The sequence below is a fragment of the Leptopilina heterotoma genome, unplaced genomic scaffold (assembly GCF_015476425.1).
Source record: "Leptopilina heterotoma isolate Lh14 unplaced genomic scaffold, ASM1547642v1 Lhet_114, whole genome shotgun sequence".
Taxonomy (NCBI): Eukaryota; Metazoa; Arthropoda; class Insecta; order Hymenoptera; family Figitidae; genus Leptopilina; species Leptopilina heterotoma.
Window position 1 is genome coordinate 524,667 of NW_025110833.1, and position 24,405 is coordinate 549,071.

Genomic DNA, 24,405 nt, shown 5'->3' on the forward strand with positions numbered 1-24,405 from the left:
ATTCAATTATTTTCAACGATTTTAATAAAATTGTTTGAAAGAATTCAAATATTTTAATGAAATTGTTCGAAAAAAATCAATTATTTTAAATACAATTTAAATTAAATTTTTTTTTGAAATAATTCAATTATTCTTTTAGATTATAATAAATTTCTTCCCAAGAATTCAATTACTTACATAAATAATTCTGCGAAAAAATTTAATTATTAAAGATAAATAACAAAATTATTCCCGAAAATTCAATTATTTTGAAGCATTTTAATAAAATTCTTTGCAAAATTCAATTCTTTTTAAAAGTAATAAATTTTTTCTTGGAAATTCGATAATTTAAAAAAATTCTTATAATATCGTGTTCAAGAATTCAATTATTTTCATAAATAATAAAATGCTTTTTAGGAATTTTTTTGAAAAAGTTTAACTAAATTTTTTTAAAAATTATTTCATGTTTTTATTTTCTAATATATAATTAATTGATCGGACAATTTTGATTTTAATTTTGTTTCCGATTAATATTTACAATTTTTGATAATTTCAATTTTAGTGAAAAAACAAGACAAAATAATTTTTATTTTTACTGTAAGTAGTAAAGTAAAATTTTAGTGAGACTTTTAAAATACTTGCAATTTTTAGAATTAAGGAGTAAACAAAGTTTTTGGTCAGACTGAACGAATTTAATTTAATTTGACAAAGTTTTTATAATCGTCGATAAATGTAGATAGAAAGTAGTAAGAAATAAGTTTGGTCAGACATTAAAGATTTAAGCGACAAAAGTAGTGTTAGCCACTTAATGTTTTCCTTATATTTATTATTCAAAAATATTTTCGTATGTTTCTTTAAAGATAAACGTGTTTCAAAATAACACACATAAAGTTGTCGGTTTTTTTTCTCACCCCTCAAGATTTTATTCCTGAGAAATGAAATCACGAAAGTCGTTTCTCTCTAATCGAAATTCGTTTTCATTTCTTACTCGATTCGATTCCATCTGCTGATCGCGTTTTCAGTTTCAAGATATGTGTGGCAGCCATTTTCTCTGAGATACCAGTTTGCCTTACGGAAACAAAAGACAATTTGCCAGAATAGCGTTTTTCCTAGCTTTAATTCACTATTTTTTTAGTGTAAAATTGTCATTTCCTGTCGTAAAGTTTTTTAACCCCCCACCCCCTTTTTTTCTCTTTCTCGAGAGAGATTTCATTTCTTTTTGTCCAATTTCTCGTACTTATTTATGTTGCAAAGGGAAAAAAAATTACAGCCGAATACGTATAGATATACATAAAGTTAGTAAGTTAAATAAAGTAAATTCATGAAGATTTTTTTTTATTTTTATACTTATCTCAAAATTTTGAAGAGTATTGTAAATTTACCAGGAGGATTTTTTTAACAATAAATTTTTTATTCTAACATTTTTTTGGTCGGAGAAAAATATTTTTAGTCATCTTATTTGTGAACTTTTATTTTTATTTATATATTTTTAAATAAATAAATAATTTTTTTATTTTACCTGTTGGAAGATGAAATTTCTATTAACTCGGAAACTTTATTTACTGCTTTTTATAAAAATTTACGTCGAAATTGTTTATTTTGAAAAATATATATTATAGAATTTTCCTTTAATGCCTTGGAGAATAAATTTTTGTCTTCAATAATAAAAAGTTCTTCTACTGTGAGAAAAATTTGCTATTGATTCAACAACATTTCTGACCCAAAAGCATGAAAATTATTGATTCAACAAAATGTGACACAGAATTTAAAGTATTTTTTTCCAAAACTTTATATAAATATACTTTTTGACGTGACGTCCTAACTTATCAGAATTGTTGGATTTAATAAATTGTCTTTGTCAATCTCCTTCAATTTTCTTTTCTAAATATATAATTCTTTAACTTTTAATCTATTTAAAAAAAATTGATAAAATTCATTTAAAATTCCACTATTTACAAAAATATTGGAATTTTTTACAGAAATTCAATTATTTTCGAATATTTTAATAAAATTGTTCGAAAGAAATCAATTATTTTAAATACAATTTTTATTAAATTTTTTTGAAATAATTTAATTATTCATTTAGATTATAATAAAATTTTTCTCAAGAATTCAATTATTAAAGATCAATGACAAAATTATTCCCGAAAATTCAATTATTTTGAGTCATTTTAATAAAATTCTTTTGCAAAATTCAATTATTTTTAAAAGTAACAATAGTCATCACGAAAATTCAATTATTTTTAAAAATGTAATTATTCTCAAAAATTTAATTTCAATTCCTCGAAAAATCCAATTATGTAAAAAAATGTTTTTTTAAAATTTTTTGGAAGAATTCAATTGTCTACAAAAATATTAGAATTTTTCACAAGAATTCAATTATTTTTAAATATTTTAATGAAATTGTTCGAAAGAAATCAATTATTTTAAATACAATTTAAATTAAATTTTTTTTGAAATAATTCAATTATTCTTTTAGATTTTAATAAAATTCTTTTGAAGAATTAAATTATTTATACAAATCATTCTTCGAAAGAAGTCAATTATGTCGATAAATAACAAAATTATTCTCAAAAATTTAATTATTTTGAGGCATTTTAATAAAATTTTTGCAAAATTCAATTATTTAAAAAAATTCTAATAAATTGTTTTGTAAAAATCTTCGTAAAAATTAAATTATTTTCATGAATAATAAAAATTTCTTAGGAATTCTCTTATTGAAATTAGAATTTGCCTAAAATTAGTCGAAAAATAAATCAAATATTTAAATTTAAACATTTTTATAAAATTCTTCGCAAGAATAAAATTATTTTTATAAATATTTCAATTCTTTCATGATTAATAAAATTCGTTCCAGGAATTTAATTTATTAGCAGGATGAGAAAGATGTAAATAATTTTGATGAAAATTATTTTTAAAAAAAATCATGGAAATAAAAAATATGGAATGGAATTTTTGTTAGTTTTGCGAAGCGTCTTAAACGAGTTTTTTTGGTTGTCAAATTTAATTTTTCGATAGTTACTTTTTTTAGTTTGAAAGCTACTTTTTGCTCTTTTTTAAAAATTAATTATCGAGTACGAAGTCTGTATTCGCTTTGTTGGAATGTAGTAAAATTCAAATCGAAAGTTAGTAAAATGCAGGAACTAAATTAAAAGACTGAATGAAAATAAATTAAGAAATTTAATAAAATTAAATTCAATAACTCAATAAAATTGAATTAAATAATTTAATAAAATTAAATTCCATAACTCCATGATGGTGAATTAAGAAATTCAAATATTCAATTAAATTAAGTTAAGTAATTCAATAAAATTAAATTCGAAAAATTGAATACCTATTCAAAAAAAAAAATTATCGCTATCGTATATAAAATTTTACACATTGTTGAACAACAAAAAAAAGAAGAAGAAGAAGAAGACATCAGAAGTGAAATTCGACTGCTCATAAAGTGTTGAATGCAACAATAGTCTGAAAAGCAATGTACCTCATATCTTATCGTAAAATATAAATATATGTATAGAAGCATAGGCGAAGGAGAGCTTTTGGCGTGGAGGAAAATTTGCTCGTTCAAGATGACGCGTATATGCCTCCTTTGGTCGGGTAGCAATGACTTATGTGCGCACCCCCCTCACTCTCTTCCCCTTTTTCCGTTGCTGCGACTATTCGACGTCTCTCGGCACACAGAAAACCAGCACATTCACCACTGTATCGTCGTACTCTATCTCGCGTTTCGTGAGCGGCCCCTTTTTGCACGGAATATTCCACAGCTACGAGGCTCTAACGCCTTATACAAACAGGCTGGCGTTATCTTGCCGGAAGCGGGCGACAAGGAGGCTTGAGGGCATGGGGGAGAGAAGGGCATTTCGCTGATGACGAGGATGTTGCGGGGTTTTGCAGGAAGATATGCCGAAGAGGAGGAAACGAAAAAAGGAAGAGAAAAGGAGAAAAAAAATACGAAGAAGGAGAAGGAGAAAAAGGGAGCAAATATAAAGAAGATGAAGGAGGAGAAAAAGAATAAATATGTGACACGAAGGGAAGGGAGAAATGGAAGAAACATGCAAAGAAGAGAAAGAAGAAATATGTGAAGAAGAGGAAGTGGAAAAAGAAACGGAGAAAAAAAGGAGAAGAAAAGGAAGAAAAGAAGAAAGAACACTTCTGATTAATTTTGTCTTATTTTTATCTCCATGTTTACAAGTAGTAAAAGATAACTGTAGTCAGACAACAGATTTTTAATTGTCAAGTATGTCGTACTTCCTTTCTTTTTTAGTACAAGTAGTAATAGACAGTTTTAGCCAGACAATGAATTTCAACTGTCGGCAACTGTGGTATTATTGACACTTATTTCCATAGTGCTTCCCTTCCCCTTTTAGTCTAAGTAGTAAAGAACGACTTTAGTCAGACAAAGTAGTTTTGATTGTTAGTCATTTTAGAACCAGTAGTAAAAGCCAGTTCCAGTGAGACGAAGCAGTTTTAATTTTAATTATCGTTAATTAATTTCAGTTATCAATTTAGTGTTAGTAGTGACATCAAGTTCTAGTCAGACAAAACATTTTAAGTTTTAATTATTATTTTATCATTAATATTAAAAGCAGGTTCTACTTTTAAACAACAATTTTAATTTTATTCATTTCATTCATTTTATTCCCAGTAGTGAAGGTAAGTTATGGTCAGACAAAGGAGTTGTAATTCTTAGTATTCATAACATCAGTAGTGCAGGCAAGTTGTAGTCAGACAAAATGTCTTAAAATAATTATTTACTTTAGAATAAGTACACAGTTTTCTTGAAAGTATCAAATTGATACCAAAGTGAATCAAATTCATATCAAAAGTTTGGATTAATTTTTTATTTCATCCACATTTTTGGTATCAATTCGTTGCAATTTGATGAACTTTTAAGTAAAAAGTGAGTAAAAGCAAGTTATTGCGAGACAAAACATCTTAAAATAATTATTTACTTGAGAATCATTTAATTTTTAGAATTTATAAGAAAATTCTGAATTTTTGTGACTTTTTTGTTTGTCTCATAAACTATGAAATTGCCAAGAATTCTAACTATCATAACATTATTACTTAGAAATTATTTAATGAATAATTTCACTTAAAATTTTTTAAATTAATTGGATTTCAAAAGAGTTGCGTTTACAATCTTCATAAATAGATGAACTTCAAAGGTTTCAATTTGAAATTTTAAGAACACCTGCTTCAGAAATTCAATTATTTTCAAAAGTGGTAAACTTCTTTTCTTCCCGTCAATTCAATTATTTTCAAAAAATTTAATAAAATTCTTTTAAAAATTCTATTATTTAAAAAAAATTTAACTCAATTCTTTACGAGATTTAGTTAATAAAATTGCAATTTTAATAAAATTTTTCTATACAATTCAATCATTTTCAATACAATTCTTCTTAAGAATTCAATTATTTTCACAAATAATACATTTTTTTTATGGGAATACAATTATTTAAAAAAATTTGAATCAAACTCTTCGCAATACATCAATTATTTTCAGAAATAAACATTTTCACAGGAATTCAATTATTTAAAAAAAATTTAATAAAATTCTTTGTCTGATTTCAATTATTTTTAATTTTTAAATGAAATTTCTCGATGTAATTAAATAATTTTCAAAAATTTTTATAAAATTCTGAGAAATTTAGTTATTTAAAAAAATTTGAATAAAATTCTTAACAAGAAATTAATTATTTTCATAAATAATATTATTTTTCTCCAGAATTCAATTATTTTTACGAATAAAATCTTTCACAGGAATACAATTCTTTAAAAATGTTTTTAATGAAATTTGTTGGAAGAATTTAATTATTTTCATAAATAAAAAAACTTATCGCAGAATTTCAATTACTTTTTATACAATTTTAATTATTTTTAAAAATTTTGATAAAATTCTTCATAAAAATCCAATTTTAATTTTTAGCAAATATTCAATTACTTATGAAATTATTTATTTTTGTATTTAAATAATTGAATTCTCGAAAAATTTTCTAATAAAAATTGATTTTCATTTCATAAAAATGAATTTCAGTTAAAATTTTAATTTATATTTGAATATTAAAAGCCTTATAGAGCGAATTTTAAAAAAAAATTGAATTTTGAAAAGGGTTCAAATTAAAATCTTTGAAAATTTGAATTTATAGTTACAATATTCTTTTGATATAAAATAATGAATTCATTATTTTGTCATCTTAAATTTCTTCATGTTTTATAATAATATTCTCATAAGTTATTGAATTTCAAGGTTTTTTTGAGTATCCACTCAGAAAAAAATAAGTGTTAAATTTGCTGCGTGTAGTTTTTAGATGGTGTTGTTTTAACACAATTTTGGGGTTATTTTAACCCTATTAAAAATGTATATTAATTTAACACCCTCTAGTGTTAATTTAACAAACTCTATTCACAGAAAAAAGATGGTATAAATTTTGTTTCGGGGAATTTTAACCAATGCTAATTCATATAGACAGTGGCGCCCTCACTTAGGGGAAAATTTGTTGCAGGGAATTTTTACCCCAAAATCAGGTTAAAATTTATATTTTTTTTCTTGTGTTGTTATTTTAACACTAATGTGTTAAAATCACACAGTGTTTAGAAATTAACCATTATTCGTTGTAGTTATTTTTAGTTTGTTATATTTCATGTTTATTAGTTTTCCGTTAGGGTTCCACTTTTCTATCTTATTTAGTTAATCATTGTTTAATACTGGCAATCTTAAGAGTCCCCGTTATTGGCTAATTATCACAAGTATTCTCAAATCAAATCATTCTTATGGCTCCCCTCCCTTTCGTCATACTCTCAAAACCGGTGTTTGGGGAAAAAGGTAGAGGGGCACGTGGGCGGGCTGGCGCTCACTCGCTCTCTCGTCTCAACTGCTGCCCTGAACGGACCACCCTTCGTGCAGCAAAAGCGGCCCTACTGCTTCTTTTTCAAAAAGGATTTCAGCCCCGGAGTACCACCATTTTTGTTATTCAACGCGGTATTAATATTTTCAAAAGTAAGTTTAATAATTCCCGAGTCGAAATTTAAGCCCTACTTTCACCCTGAATTTTCAGGGTCTATTGAGTGTTAGGAGTAGTAAAGTAGGGTCTAATTCTAATACGATTAGACCCTACTTTGACTCCCAAAATAGGCGGAAATTTGCCAATCTTCCATTTGGAGAAGCAAAGGAGGGTCTACTTCTAAGAAACCTATACCGTACTTTTAAACCTCGTAGACCCTACTTTCATACTCCTAGACCCTACATTCTAAAAGAAAATTTTGAATTATTTTTTAATGCATTACTTGAAACACTGCAAATGCAAAAAGTACTCCAAATTTATAAATACTGATGTGTTTTATAGCGTCTATATACACTTCGTGTATATAGACGCTATAAAACACATAAAATTCCACTTTTACTCATCCCTAGTGCTTCAATTGAATCTGAGCAAATCTTCAAATTTTTCTTTTCCTAATTGTAGGGTCTAGGAGTATGAAAGTAGGGTCTACGAGGTTTAAAAGTACGGTATAGGTTTCTTAGAAGTAGACCCTACTTTGCTTCTCCAAATGGAAGATTGGCAAATTTCAGCCTATTTTGGGAGTCAAAGGAGGGTCTAGTTTTTAAAAATTGTATTGAAATCAGACCCTACTTTACGACTGCTAAACCTGAATAAGCCCTACATTTTCAGAGGCTAAGTAGGGTCTAAATTTCGACTCGGGTTTATCTGGATTAAATGCAGGACTGAAATTTTTGCGTTTAACTTACTTTAAGAATACGCGAAACTTAAATAGGAGACAAGAATATATTCTTAAATGAAGTATAGTGTCTTCTTTTATTAATTATTAATTAATATATATTTAATTATTAAATAATTTTATTAATATTCGTAAGAATATTATTCACAATATAATCTTAATAGAAGAATATTTACAGAAAAAAATATGTGTTAAATTTGTTGCGTGTAGTTTTCAGGCGGTGTTTTTTTAACAGAATTTTGATGTTATTTTAACCCCATTTAAAATGTATAATAATTTAACACCCTCTAGTGTTAATTTAACACGCTCTAGGGTTATTTTAACACCAATGAAGTGTTAAAATCACACAGTATCGGATAAAAATGTTGCGTGTTGTTTTAACACTACTTTTTTCCTGTGTTTTTCTCTTATATTAATACATTATATTTAATTACTTTATGAATATTCTAAACTTAATTTTAGAATAATAAATAGATACTTTAAAATAATAATATATACACAATTTAAAGCGTAGAAAAAAAAGAAATGAAATGTATTTTTTTATTAAAACTTTTAAGAAAGGAATACAATTATTTTAAAGATATTTACGTCGATTTTAGTTTACAGTAACAGTAAAACGTGAGGTGGTTAAATAACGCCAGAATGGATTAAAATAATCTGCAACAGTTTAATCCCTCTAGGATTAAATTAACACCAGAAAGGATTAAAATAATCTATTTTAAAATATTTAAATTATTTATTATTATATAATTATTATTATTATTTATTATTATATAATTATTTATTTTTCTATTTTTTATCTTTAAATAAAACACCAAACTCAACGATTTATAAAAATCCAAGGAATTTAGCTTCTCCAGGGAGAATAGTAAGTTAGTTACTAACTTAGTAACATATTTACTAACTTAGTAACGTAGTTACTGAATTCAAAATTGTGTTCAAAAATTTTAAGAAATTCTCGTCAAAATTTCAATTCTCTTTATAAATAATAAAATTCTTCTCTGATATTCAATTATTTTACAAAATTTCAATTAAATTCTTATCAAAATTTCAATTATTTTCAAAAGTTATCTAAAATTCAACAATTTTCAATATCTACTCTTTCAATAAAATTTGTCAAAAGAATTCCATTATTAATAAAAATTTGAATAAAATTCTACGCAAACATTCAATTATTTTCATAAGTAATAAAAATTTTTACAGGAATTCAATTATTTATAAATTTTTTTATAAATTTCTTCGCAATAATTCAATTCTTTTCATAAATAATAACATTTTTACAGGGATTCAATTACTTTTATAAATAATAAAATTATTTTAGGAAATCAATTATTTTCATAAATAATAAAACTCATTGCACAATTTCAATTATTTTTAATGATCGAAAAATATAATTATTGTTAAAAATTTTATTAAATTTCGCCCAAGGAATTTAATGATTTAAAAAATTTGTTGATAACATTTTTTATGAGAATTTATTTTCAAGAAACATGAAATTAATAAATTAATTATTTTTGTATTTAAATAATTGAATTCTCGTAGAATTTACTGATAAAAATGGTTTTAAAAATGAATTTCAGTTAAAATTTTAGATTACAATTAAATATTAAAAGCATTATAACGTGGATTATTAGAAATAATTAAATTTTAAAAAAGTTTCAAACTAAAATCATTGAAATTCTTAATTTTTCATATTTTTGACAAACAATTCTGTAGAATTAATTCTTTTTAAAAATTAATAATTAATTAATTAACTTGGTCATCTTTAACTATTATAAAATATGAAGAAATCGACCACTCCGAGTCGAATCGACTCGGAGTTATCGATATCTTCATGTTTTAAACGAAAAAAATTAAAATTATGTCATTTTTAAAATTATTAGCTTCTATAAGTAGTAAGAGTAAATTGTGGTCAGACTGTAATATTTCTTAAAACCGTACTCTCAGTAGTAAAAGTCTGCTCTAGTCAGACGATGAATTTAAATCTGTTTAGAAAAAAGCTTCTACTACAATTTTTACACAAAAAAAAAATGAAATAAAAATATTAAAAAGAAGAATATAAAAATGAGTTGAAAAATAATATGTTCGTGACAACAATGCTGAAAATTAAACAAAAACATTCCGTTTAAAGAACAAGGTTAATTGTAAATTAAATAAATTACTATATACACAAAGGTTTTTGAGAAATGAAATAATGCTTCTCAGCTGTTGTTTTCGTAAAATGTACCCATTTAACTAGCATTTAAGGTGCAGTCTCCAGTTTCATATGAATGACAGTTTTTTTGCGACATAATTTGTAAAATAACTGTATTTCTTCTCTTTTTTTTGTGCAAAAAAATGCTTAATTTACTCTCAAGTACTTTAAAAATGAAGACAAGCACACGTGTGGATGACACGCGATATAGCGCTCTTTCTGTTTCTCTAATTTCGCTTTTTTAAAAAACATTTAAGAGTGGAATAATTTTTTTTCTGTCTTTTAAGAGATGAGCCAAAAAAAAAAATTATACACCTGAGACAATTTTGAAAATAGAGAACAAAAGGAATTTCACTAATGTTTCAGTTTAAATGGATACAAACGGGTTTTATTTTATTAAGAAAATTTCTATTCAGAACACTGTGTGTGTGCTAACCTCACGTTTATAATGAAGTACTTAAAAAACATACAAATTTTTTTTTTCTTTTTTTGTGCTTTACCTTCAACACTGATTTAAAACCACTTTTTCCTAATTTATTCGGAAATTTCTTTTTCTTCTATTTCCTACCTATACTTCCGATAGCTGTCTCTCCCTTTTACTCCCTTTTTCTCTTTCTGTCTCTTTCCCTCTCTGCCCCCCCCCCCACAAAGCTTTCTGCACTTTCCGTTGCCGTGACGGCGTCGGTCTGGATTGCAAACTGGCTATTCTCATGTTAATTCCTTTCTTCAGACGTAGATGGTCAGCAGCCGTGCATTTACAATGGTAATTTTTTTTTCAAAGCACGATTTTCCCTCAGCTTTCGAGAGGATCATTTTTTGATTATTTCATTGCGTGAAAGGATTCGTTGATGCGGACACAGGAACCAGTCACTTGTTCGACATTTTTACACTTTAACCCTTTTGTGAAATGTGTATGTTAATTTTTTTTTGACGAGATATCCCCTCGTAAATTATTGAGTGAGAAACATTTCCGGAAGTAAAATGAAAATAAAAACCGAAAAATTACGAAAATTCCTACTACTTATCAGAATTACAATAAAAGGTTTGACTGAAAAGTGACTGGTAAAAATAACAAGAATTCGCATCGTTTGCAGGCTTCTTACTGCCTTTTCTAAAATAAAATTAGCAATTTTAAAAATAATAGAATTTAAATATTTTCTAATTTAAATTCTTGTTGAAAACACTAAAAAAATTCATTTTCAGAGAATTTGTAAATAATTGCAAAAATTATATTATTTAAAAAAAAATTCTTCTTATAAAATTTAACTATGTTTAAAATTTGAAAGAAATTCTTGTAAAAATCCCAATTATCTCTATTTATAAAATAAAATACGAAAAACTACAAATATTACGGAGTAGTACGGTATAATACAGTATAATACGAAAAAATGCGGTATAATATGAAATAATTCGGAAAAAGGGGAATAATACGGAGAAATACGGAATAATACGGAATAATACGTAAAAATACGAAATAATACGCAATAATACTGAATAATACACGATAATACGAAATAATACGGAATAATACACGATAATACGGAATAATACGCAATAATACAGAATAATACGCAATAATACGCGATAATACAGAATAATACACAATAGCACAGAATAATACGCAATAATACGGAATAATATGCGATAATACGTAATAATACGCAATATTAATAATTAAATTTCTACAAAAAAGTATATTATAATTTATAAAAAATGATTGAATTCTTGCGAAGAATCTTGTTAAAATGTTTGAGAATAATTGAATTCCTGGGAAGAATTGCATTAACAATTTTATTAAAATTTTTTTAAATAATTATTTTTTTCGAAAAATGTAATAAAAATTGTGTTTTAAATAATTAAAGTACTATGAAATTTTTATTACTTATGAAAATAATTGAATCCTTTTATAAAATTTTATTTAAATGGTAGACATCGAAAATAATTTAATCGTTTTTAAGAACTTCATTAAAATTTCTTAAATAATTGAATTCCATTGAAAAATTTTAGTAATTGTAAAAATAATTTAATTCTAGCACAGATTTTTCTAAAACAGCTTTAAATAATTGATTTCTTTTCAATAAATTTATGTAAATTTTATTTTAAAAAATTAAAATGTTGTGACATTTTTATTATTTATAAAAATAATTGAATGTTTTGCGTAGAATTTTATTACAATTCTTTAAAATTAATTGAATTCTTTTGGGAAATTTTATTAAAATAATAGATAGTGAAATAATTGAATTTCGAAAATTTTTTGAAAAGCATTGAATTGTTTTTAGAAATTTCATTAAAATTCTTTTAAATAATTGATTTAAAAAAAAAAATTTATAAAAATTGTATTTTAAATAATTGAATTTCTGTGAAAATTTTATTATTTACGTAAATAATTAAATTTCTGCGAAGAATTTGACTACAATTATATTCAAAATAATTAAATTTCTCTAAAGTATTTTATTGTCTGACAAAACTTGACTTTAACTACTGATTAAAATTGCAAAAATTCTTAATTGTCTGACTGACATAACACTTGTACTACTGACTGAAATTATTAGATTTTTGCGTTAACTACTACAATGGACTTTGACGACTGGTCATTGGTATAACAATTTTGAATGTCTGGCTATAATTGCCTTTTACTACTGAATATTAGTAGAAGTTTAAAATTCTCTGTTTAAAATTTTCCGTACTACTGATATAAATATTTTTAGAATTTGAAGTGTTTTGTCGAGCTTTAGCAGTTTTTTTTAAATCTTTATAGAAACTTTAAGAGAAAGCCCGATTATTGATCTTTACTATTTACAATAAAATTAAAAAAAAAAATAATTGTTGAATAGAAAGTTCATAATTTAACTTCAAGTAGAAAAATACCGTGTTGGTCAGACGGATCCTATTCCTATTTACAAATCAGTTAGTTTTTTCTATAGCAGTAATTCAAAGAGTATTTCTATTTTTAAAGATAATGTTTTTCTTTTAATGGTATTAACAGTTGATAAGAATACAATTGAAAAAATTTATTTTTGCTTCTGAATAATTTTCATTAAAATATGAAAAATATGATATTTACCAACCAACAAAATATGAGAATCCGTAAAGTCATTCATGTGATTGAGTTCTCGTTTATCAGTCGAGGGAAATATAATTGAAAGCAGTGAATACCAAATGATACAGGGAATATTCTTTTTTTTTGGGGGGAGGTGGGGTTTCATTCAGAGGATACGAAATCCATCTTATTGTTCTCATCATTTTTCTTGGGGAGGGATAAAAGCTGCATAAGTTATTAGCCAAATGAGATGGGTTTCGAGTTTGGAGGGCGTCAAGTTAATGTAAATAGCAATTTTTCTTTACACTCCAATAATAGCCAAATAAAATATTCAAAAGATTTTCTTGTCACTTCAGTAGAAAAAGCAGGGACGTTATTTTTGTAAATTCATTATTGATTTTCACTTTGAATTTGACATTGATTACAAATTTAAGTTTCAGTGGAAATCGAATTGTAAGTTTAATTTTAAATTTAAGTTTTAGTCTAATTTTAAGTCTGAATCAAATTAAGTCAAATTAAAAAATAAAATTTTTTCTCTCCACACAAAAAAACTGAGAGAAAAAAATTTTCTACAATTTTAACTTAAATATTCGTGTTCGGACTTTGAAAATTTCATGCAAGTCTACCTGAAAATACTCAAGCATATAAAATCGCATTACACTTTATTTCCTCAAATGCAATCGACTATACTAGATTAGTTCCTTCTTTTTCTCCGCACAAAGTCAAAGTTTTTACAGTAAAAGTATTTTTATTTTTAACTTTGGAAAAGTTTATAGAAAAAAAAACAAAATTTGTTTCACTTAAAATAGCTTCATTTTCTATTCATAAATAGAATATATATATAAAAAAGTAATTCGAGTCTTTTCATGTAAAAAAAAAATGGAGAAAAAAAAATTTCCAAACGTATGTGTAAGAAAAATTGAAGTTATCCTTTGCTTCATTGAAGATTCTAAACTCGCCCACTATCTACATACATTTTCTCTAGAGACGTGAAATCTGAAAAATCAACCAATGAATTTTTTTCTTTTTTTTTCTTATTACACAAATTGAAATATTGAAATTTTATTAATTTTTTTTTGTCTTGGTTTGTTCGGTATAAAAAAGTGAAATGAAATGTTTTGAGACTTTTTTTCTATTGTTTTCTCTAGTGAAATTGTATTCTAATAGCTCTGGAGAATTTTTAGTTTTTATTTCTACTGCGTCAGTCAAAATCAAAGTCAAATTAGAATTTCATTTTCACTTAGACTTTGGTTTATACTTTGACTTACACTTTGACTTTCAAAGTCAAATTCAAAGTCAGAGTGAAAATGAAAGTCAAAAGCAAATCGAAATTAAAAGTTAAATTACAAAATTGCACCCCAGAAATAGTTTTATCGATCGCAGAATAAAAAATTCCAACACCTTATCAAAAATCACTGAAATCTCAATACGCAATTTTTAATTTTCAGACGAATTTTAATTATTTTTCACTTTTTTCCTCCCCCAAGACGGAAATGTGAAGGTATATGTTTGGAAAATGTTTTTTTTCTCTGTCGAGACATGAGTCGCTTTAGCGGCAAAGAGAAAAAGAGAGAAAGAGGGAAACGCGACTCAGAGCAATGCATTTGGCTCTAAAATGCCTTTTGAAATTCTGACGCTTCGTCAGTTCTCTTTGGGCGCGCTCAGAGTAGCATTATCGTGGTGTACCGCAAGTGCATCGTAGGCTTTTGCCGAGTGTAGTTGCAATTTCGGCTTCTGAGGCGTTGGAACGTTTCATCGTTTCCAAGTGGGCAAAAGTATATAGCGTTTTCTTCTTAAGGTCCATTTCCTACTAAAAGTCTCTCTTTCGGACTCGACTCGCGTTTCTTTTTTTTTTTTTTTAGTTTCCCTTTTTTTGCCTCCCCACTTTTTCATCTACTGTTTTTCTCCAACTTTGTATATGTATGTGGAGAGGCAAGAAAAAGTATAGGATAGAAAAAAAAACCTTTTTCAGATACTTCTTGTCCAAATGGAAAAGCAGTAAAAGCCATCATCGATTATGCGGTGCAGGCCTTTGAAACTATTCCAAGATTTTATGCGAGAATAAAATTCAGAAAAGAGAAAGAGCAGAAAAAAAATGAAAATATTACTGAAAAGTTTCATTGCTATCGAGAGGAACATTCATAATCTTAAGAAAATATTCCTTGTCATTGAGGAGAATTCATCTTCTTGAATATAGTGTATCATAAAATTTTTCTTATATTCGGAATAATATAAAAATTAAGTGGACAATTTTTTTTTCATTTTTATTTCTGATTTTATGACGGGAAATAATAGCAATTTTTTTCTTCTTTGATTGCGACTATAAAAATTTGAAAACAAGTATTTGGTTTTCTTCTTTTTTAATTCTAGTGGATATATTCTCTTTCGAAAGTCGAATTTTTCAAATATTATTAATGAAGGAATGAATGTTAAATACACAGTAAATCGTGAGGTATTAAAAAGTGTTGCAGATTAAATGAACACCAAAAAAGATTAAAATAATCAATTTTGGTGTTATTTTTTACATGAATGAAATTTTAGTTCATTAAATTTTTTTATAACTATAAAACATGAAGATATCGATAACTACGAGTTTTCATCTCGGAGTGATCGATTTCTTCATATTTTATAATAATTTAAGATGACCAAGTAATAAAATTATTATTTTATATTATTCAAAATTATTTTAATTATTTCAATTCAATTATTATTTTCAAAAATTTTTAACTACAATTTTACTTTATATCAATTATTTTTAATAATTTTCGAAAAAGTTCTTTGGCAATTTTCCAATCCATTTGTTTACAATATTCAATTTCGCGAAATTTCAATTATTCCTAAATTCTTTAATTAAATGCATATTAGAAAATTAAAAATAATATAAAAGAAAGTTCAATTAACTTACTTTTTTATTCTCCACTTTATCGAATGTGTTCTTATATCAATAATATGTTTCTTCTATCTGATTGTGTGAATTTAGATATGTTTTCTATGTCTTTAAGTGAATTTATATCTGCAACACGTAAATTTTATAAAACAAACATCGTAATTTAGACTCTAAGCAATGTATATCTACAGTTTGTATTCAGCAACAATTTAATTTTGTAATTATAGTAGCCCTGTCAATGGTTTTTACTGTTGGGCTTTGTTATAAATAAATAAATAAATAAATAAAAAAGAATTTAATTATTTAAATGCAAAAGTAAAAAATTTATTGAATAATTAAATGTTTCTCAAAATTCAATTCTCATCAAAATTTTATTAACAAATTTTTAAATAATTTAATTCTTTTGTCGAATTTCATTAAAACTTGCATGAACATAATTACTTTTTTCAAGGAATTCAATTATAATTGTATGAAAAATAATTGAAACGCTGCGATGAGTTTTATTATTAGTAAAAATAATTGAATCCTTAAGAAGAATTTTATTACTCTTGAAAATAATTGAATTTCTGCAATAATTTGTAACTTTTACAAAATTGAATTTTTTTTTCGTGTTTTTAACTAAAATTCTTCAATAAATCCATTATTTTTAATAATTTTTTAAAAAGTTTTTTGAGAATTTTCAAATTCTTTTGTTTACAATTCAATTTTACAAAATTTTAATTATTCGGAAATTCTGCAATTAAATATATATTGAAAAATACAAACTTGAAATAATTTCAATAAAAATCCTATTAAACTTTTAAAAAGAATTAATTCTACAGAATTGTTTGTCAAAAATATGAAAAATTAAGAATTTCAATGATTTTAGTTTGAAACTTTTTCAAAATTTAATTATTTCTAATAATCCACGTTATAATGCTTTTAATATTTAATTAGGGGAGTGTAAGGTATGGTGGCGGACACTTTCTTTTTTGCGTCTCTCTCCCTCAAAAAACAATATTTTTCAAAATTTCAAAAGCAGACAGTTGCTGACATCTATTAAGCATATTTCTGTCAGAAGCGGCTGTTAAAATTTAAATTCAGTGAAATTTTACAGCTCTTGGCGCAAAAAACTCATTTTTTTTATTTTTGAAAGTTGTAAGGTATGGTGGCGCATTTGGTGTATTCAAAAATGAATTTAATGGGACGATTAAAAGAACTGCTAGCATCAGAAAAAATTTCGTATAGTATATTGAAAACAGTAGTACAAGTCAGTTTCAAGTCAGTCTGAAACCATAAAGTTCTTGAAAATGTCTCCAAGAATATTTGCTTTTCAATTTTTTTTTCACTACCTCGAAGTTTTCCACTTGGGTAAATTAAATTTTTTGCAAAAGTTTTGTCTGACTAAAAATCGGTTTTACTACTTGTTTCTAAATAATAGCAAATTAAAGTACTTAAAAGTCTCACGAAAACACAGTTTTACTAGAAATAGAAAATTGATATTACTTTTTGTTAGTTTACTTTTATTTTCGGACTTAAATTGACTGTTACTACTAAAAGTAAAAGTGCCCTTAATTAAAAACTATGGTCTGACTAAATATGACTGTGACTACTTATTATTTATATTTAAATTTACTTTTCAATTTTGTGACAGACTAAAAACGATTTTACTACTTAATTTCATTGTTAAGATCAGTTTAATTCTAATTTTTAAATTACTCGTTTTTAAAACTATTTTCTGACTAAATTGGACTGTTACTACTTTTTACTTATATTTATATTTATCGTTAACTTATTTAGTGTCTGACTAAAAACAGTTTTACTACTGATTTTTTTATTTAAGACAGATTACTAGTAACTTATAAATTACTTAAACTCAATATTGTCTGACTACAGTTGAATGTGACTACTTATTATTTATATTTGTTTTTAATTTTAACGTTTTAATTTTGTGGCTGACTTAAAACGTTTTCACTACTGATTTCTTAATTCAGACAGTTATTTAATATCTGACTAAAAACAGTTTTACTACTGATTTTTGTAATTAAGACAGTTTACTAGTGATTTATAAATTACTTAAATTCAATATAATTGTCTGACTAAAGTGTCTGTGACTACTTATTATTTATATTTATATTGAATTTTAACGTTTTAATTTTGTGTCTGACTAAAAACGTTTTTACTACTTATTTCCTTATTTGGACCAATTGTCTGACTAAATAAGACCGTGACTACTCACTATTACTTACAATTGTATTGATATTGTTATTTACTAAAAAAGAATAAATCAACAGAAATGATTAAGTGACTTTAATTTATTATCGATTGGAATTTAATAGAACGATAAAAATGGGAGTATTAAATCTAAGTGGGATTTAAGAGAGAGCGACTGATTTTCTTTTTTTTTAGTGATGTAAAGACGACCACAGCTGCTCGTAAGAAGAAGTCTATACGCCATCAATTTAAAGAAAAGTTGTTTCTTTCTTTTTTTTTGTAAGCGGCATGTTTACCGTCGGTGGAGTATAAACGAACCGCCATTTGTTGTACGATACGACTTTGATATCCCACCTGCACACGAACATTGCCACTACACAGTTTTCTCGAGTGGAAAATATGTGTCAAAACTTTAAAACCCCCTCGTCTAGCACACTTTTTCAAGATTCTAAAGCGAACGACTTGATGAGCCTTGTAAAATCGATATCTTACTATCTCCTCCTCCTCCTACTGCTACTGCCTCTCACTCCTCTCCTCTTCACTGTACACCTTCGTCGATCTAAATAGCTTCTTATCATTCTTCTACTCACACAAGATACGGTCATATACACCAAAGTATTTGAAAATGGGAATTTTTCTTGTCAGATTTTATTTTCAACCAACAAATTTTCGAAATATATATTTATATATTTTTTTACAATAAAATATCTATATATATATTTATTATCATTTTTTAAAAAAATTTTCAGAAAAAATATTTATTTTTTGGAATTTAAAAATTATGTAGGAAATATTTCATTTCACAAGAGAAAATAATTGCTTGTTGAATAAATAAATTTATAAAATTGAACATAAATGGAAAATGCAAATAGGTGTAAAAAGTACGAATGAATATAAAAATTTAATTAATTTTTAGCCTTAGTAAATAAATTAGTAGTTTTCTACAACAATTAGTAGTTTTTGAGTACTATAAGTGTATCATAAATTGGTATAATTATATTATAATTGGTATAATTATATTATACAATATTATACAATAAAAAAAAATTAAATTTTTTAAATAAGTTTTTTTTTGGTTGTTTTAGAATTCCCCCGGGGATCTAAGAAGTTTGGAAATAAGACGGGAAAACAACTGTTTAGTCCTATTGTGGGAAAAGGCCTCAACATGTGCAACGAAATGTAAGTATTAATTTATATTACAATATTTCTAATTTTCTGCTTATATTCTACATGTCATTGATATTTGTTTACCTGTAAATATATGTTTGTTTACTTTCTATTTTTTTTATACAGAAGTAAAATTTAAAAATTTTATTTCAAAGTTATTTATTTTTATATTTAAACTTAAAAATGTAATTTTTAATTTAAAACTAAAAAATAATGAATTAATTTTCAACTACTGGAATATTTTTCCCACTGAAAAAAATCAGTAATAAACCGTAATTTTTGTTTATTAAAAATCTGATATTCTCAGGACACTAATTTTCACTGGGAGTTTAGTGACCTAAAATGGTCACACATTAGTTGAGAAAGTCATCCATCTCAAATGCCAAAGTTGGTTAATTATTAATTTCCCCAGGTCTGTATGTGGAGTGAAAAGGGAGGAAGGAGGAGGAGGAGGAGGAGTAGTAGTAGTAGTCGAGGGGGGTCGAAAAAAGAAAAAGTAGTACCCCACAAAAACAAAGTTAGAAAATATCTCCTTCTTTGTCAGATTAATTGATTTCAAGTCCACTGTCATTAATCACCATTAGAATAAAATTAGAATCAAATCAATCAAAAAAGAAAGAAGGAGAAGAAATTGTCTGTTAAAAATATTTTTCTTACTGTCAAATTTTTTGTTGGAATAAATTATATTCCCCTTTTGTTGGATTTTTATTTTCTTTGTAGAATGAGAGTTTTATATTTTTTTTTTTTTTTGGCTGTTAAAAGAGTTTGGACTTTTTTTTGACTGTCGTAAAAAATGGGGGAATGCTTCCTTCCTGGTCAGTTTTTCTTTCTTTCTCCATTTTTTTTAAGGGGAATACAAACATGAAGGGTTCAAAAAGAGGCTAGCACGATCAAAGTCTTTCGCGGTGGTTAAGTCCATGACACGAGTAAAGGCCTGAAAACGGGGCAGTAAATTATGTAGTATAATGGAAGATTCCTTTCTCTGCTTCATCTGTCAATGTCAGGAGCTGAACCACCTACAGCCACAGACACTTCCGTCCCTTTATTATAACCTATTTACCAATCTTGAATTTTTAATTTATATTTGTGTATTTTTTTATTTTTAGAATTTTTTACTTTCTTCTATTTTTCTTAAAATAGAAGAAAATTTTTTGTTTGAAATTTCTTTGTGGGAGTTTTTTGTAAAAACCATTTTGACTACTTTTTCAAATTAGTTTTCAGTTTAGATCAGTGGGAGCTTAATTTACTAAAATTTTGGACTTAAACACACTTTTACTACTGATATAAAATTTATAGCAACTTTTGTAAATTGTCTTTTATTGTCTGACTTAATTTGAGTTATATTACTGGGAGTAGAACTGATTTTAATTTCTACTAGAATTTCGAATAGTTCTGTCTGACTAAAAATAGTTTGAACTACTCATATTTAATTTACATTGTTCTCTAATTTTCGGTCAGACTTAATATAGTTTTTACTACTTATTTCCTTATTGAGACCAGCTTAATTGTAATTTTTAAATAACTCGAATTCAAAACTATTGTCTGACTAAATCGGACTGTTACTACTTTTTACTTGTATTTATATTATTAACTTATTTTGTGTATGACCAAAACCGTTTTTACTACTGATTTATTTTAGGTCTGACGAAACTATAATTTTATTCCTTATCAAAAAATTTTTTAACTGTCCATTTTTCTTACAAATTTCTTATAAATTTCTTCACAATAATTCAACTATTTTCATAAATAATAAAATTCCATACAGGTTGTCAATTATTTTCATAAATAATAAAACTCATCGCAGAATTTCAATTATTTTGAATACAATTTTAATGAAATTTCTTTGAAAAATGTAATTATTCTTAATAATTTTATTAAAATTCATCAAAGAAATTCAATTATTTTAAAAAGCCGTTCTATAATTTATTTATTAGAATTTAATTATTATTGGCAATACATTTTTAATTTAATTCAATTATTTTAAAAAGAAATATATTATTAAAATTCGTCTCAAGAATTCAATTATTTTCAAAAGTAATAAAATTCATCAAAGACATTCAATTATAGTCAAAAGTTTAAAAAAAATTCTCGTACAAATTTCAATTATCTTTATAAATAATAAAATTCTTTTTCAGAATTCAATTATTTTCAAAAATTTTAATAAAATTCTTGGCAAAATTTCAATTATTTTTCAAAAACTTTTCTCAGTTGAATCAAATTTTTTACAGAGATTCAATTATTTATTAAAATTTGTTGACAAAATTCTTTATCAGAATTTAATTTTGAGAAACATTCGGTTGGGGTGCAGTTTTTCTAAAATGTATTTTAAAAATTCTAAAATGTATCGTAATTAACAAATTGTACAGAAATTTTGTAAATTATTTTCAATAAAAATTTCAAAGAATCCAATTATTTACAATGTTTTTAATAAATTTCTTCGCAATTATTTAATTATTTTTTATAAATTTTTAATTATTATAATATTTATTTTTTTATTATAAAACATGAAGAAATCGATCACTTCATGGATATCTTCATGTTTTATAACAATACTTTTAGAAATTGTTTAATTTAAAAAAGGTTTGAATTTAAAATTTTTGATAATCTTAATTCCTATGAAAAAATAATAATACTTAAATATTTATTTAAATAATAAGTTACTGATGTTTTTGAATAATTTTATAATTAAAGAAATTCGTAAATAAATGTAATAGAACATTTTTTTGAGTAACATTTTTTCCTATATTTTCTAAAGATTTTCAGTTTCATTTTCAATTAAATTTTCCAAATAAAAAATCTAATTTATAAACACTTTTTTCCTTTAATTTTCAAAAACTTTCAAATTTATTAAAACAATTGTAATTAAGAAATAGAAATTATGTAAATTATTTCCTTACTATTATTGAAAAACAGAAAATATGCAAAATAGTTTCTATTTCTTAATCTTAATTTTTTAACAATTTTCTAACTTTTATCAAAATTATGGAATTTTACAAATTTTAGGAAAATGAATATTAGAAATCACAAGTTTTTAGAAAAACTTTTTTTAGAAATCAAAATTTGTTAGAAAAACGTTTTTGTAGAAAACAGATTTCATTGGAAATCGCTATTTTTTAGACAAAAAGGATTAGAAAATATTTTTTAGAAAAAGTGACCACCTACCGAAACATTCGATTATTCAGTAAATTATTTTTTTTTGTATTTAAATAATTGAATTTTTGTAAAATTTTCTAATAAAAATTGATTTCAATATGCATTTTAGTTAAAATTTTAAATAATAATTGAATATTAAACTCTAAATTTGAATTAGTAAAAATGGTTTCTAATTTGAATTAGTGACTGACTTTTTGCTTTAGAATATGCAGATTTTATCAATAAATATTCGTTTCTACTAATTTAACAGTTAATTTATAATTTTAATTTATTTAATTTTAGAAGTAATTTTGAATTTTGAAAAGCTTTCAAATTATAATCTTTGAAAGTTTGAATCTTTCAAACTTTTAACTGAAAATTGGGTAAATTTAATTTTTTTTTTAAAAGTTTAATGGAACTTTTGAAATTATTTGAAGTTTTTATTTTCTAATATATATTTGATTGAAAATTTTCCGAATAATCAATGAAATTTCATAAAATTGAATTGTAAACAAAAGAATTTGAATGTTTTCAAAGAAATTTTTCAAAAATTATTAAAAATAAATGAATAATTAATTTAAAGAAAAGTTTTAGTTAAAAATAATTGAATTGAAATGATAAAAATAAATTTTATTCTCTAATTCCGTGTCTGACTAAAAACGATTTTTACTACTGATTTCTTGATTATGCCATTTTACAACTAGTCTATAATTTACAAAAAATCGAAAAAATTATTATTTATTGTCAATTTAGACTCTGCTTTTTGATAGAGAGAAGTAAATTTTAAAATTAGGATCGGGTGGGATTTTAAATTAGAAATCGATTAAAATTGAATGGTTATGAAAATCTAATGAAATTAGTTGTAAACTCCTTATATAGTGAAGGAAATAACGTGTAATTATAAATTTCCTGCAATAAACGATGAGATAGTTTTCGCTTGAGTTAAAAGTGGCTAGTATGTATATGTATATACATATATATAGGAGTGAGCTGATTAAAACTCTGACTCAATAGTTTGCTTAAACTTGGGGCATTTACGTGCAATAACAACCTTTATGAACGTTCTCTCTAAACGAGAAAAGTTTCCCTGCGTTTTCTTTCACGCAGCCAAGTAAACAATCAACTTTTGTGAGTAACTGAAACGTCACAGTAAATGTTTGTATTCCCCCCACTTTTACAAGCGCCCTCAATCCAAAATTAAACTGTCACATGGAATTTTATTAAGATTCCTTGGATTTTATCGTTTTTCTTCTATTTCTATTCTAAGTTTCTATTTTTATTTTTATAATTTATTAAAAAAAAAATTTTTAACAGTTTTTTTATGATTATCAAAGGGGCCGTTCATAAACTACGTCACACTATTTTGCATAATTTTTCCACCCCCCCCCCCAACCCACGTCACAAATTTTACATGCTTTAGCGCCATTTTTTCAACAGAACGTCATAAAAAATGAATTCCACCCCCCCCCCCACTAAGGCGTGACGTAGTTTATGGACGGCCCCAAATTTAAACAGAAAACGTATTAAAATGTAGCATCGAAACAATTTTTATACTTTTTTTTGTCTCAATTTGATATTTTTAGAAAAACTATGAATTTTAATTAAAATGTTTTTTAAAATTCTATTTTACTTTTGTTTTTATAAATTGCACTTTTTATTTTCAAAAATTCTTTTTTATTCTAACAATTTAGAATTAAGGGAAAAAAGGAGGAATGAAAAAATACAGTAAAAAATACACGGTAAAGATAAAATTATCACGATTATTTTATGATTCGGGGAATAAAAGAGAAAAGGGGTAAATTTTAAAATCCATTCCTGATGGAATTCTCTCTTTTTTTTGTAACTAGGTTGTAACTTTTGAAATATTAAAGCTACATTGCAGGGCTTTTTCATACATTTTGAAGACCTCTTGATAACTTCTGAATTTGAAAGGGATTTAAAAAGTCGAGTTATATGAGAACTTGAATTTTGTCAGCGAGAGAAGCGTAAAAATTGTATAATGTATCCTTCTATTTTTTATTTTCTACAATTTAAACTCAAATGTTTTTGTGAAGAAAAACATTTACGCAC

At 25.0% G+C, this 24,405-nt stretch overlaps 1 protein-coding gene and 1 long non-coding RNA gene across 2 annotated transcripts in view; one reads left to right on the forward strand and one right to left on the reverse strand.

Moving 5' to 3' along the window:
* The window catches only part of LOC122506433, a 229,749-nt gene that overhangs the window by 106,724 nt on the left and 98,620 nt on the right, over positions 1–24,405 (forward strand). Inside the window, exon 3 of the long non-coding RNA XR_006302004.1 lies at positions 19,122–19,215. This is a non-coding gene — a long non-coding RNA (uncharacterized LOC122506433). The remainder of the gene's footprint in view (positions 1–19,121; positions 19,216–24,405) is intronic.
* Positions 1–24,405, reverse strand: part of LOC122506402 (discoidin domain-containing receptor tyrosine kinase B-like) — a 165,607-nt gene that overhangs the window by 105,509 nt on the left and 35,693 nt on the right. The window lies entirely within an intron of this gene.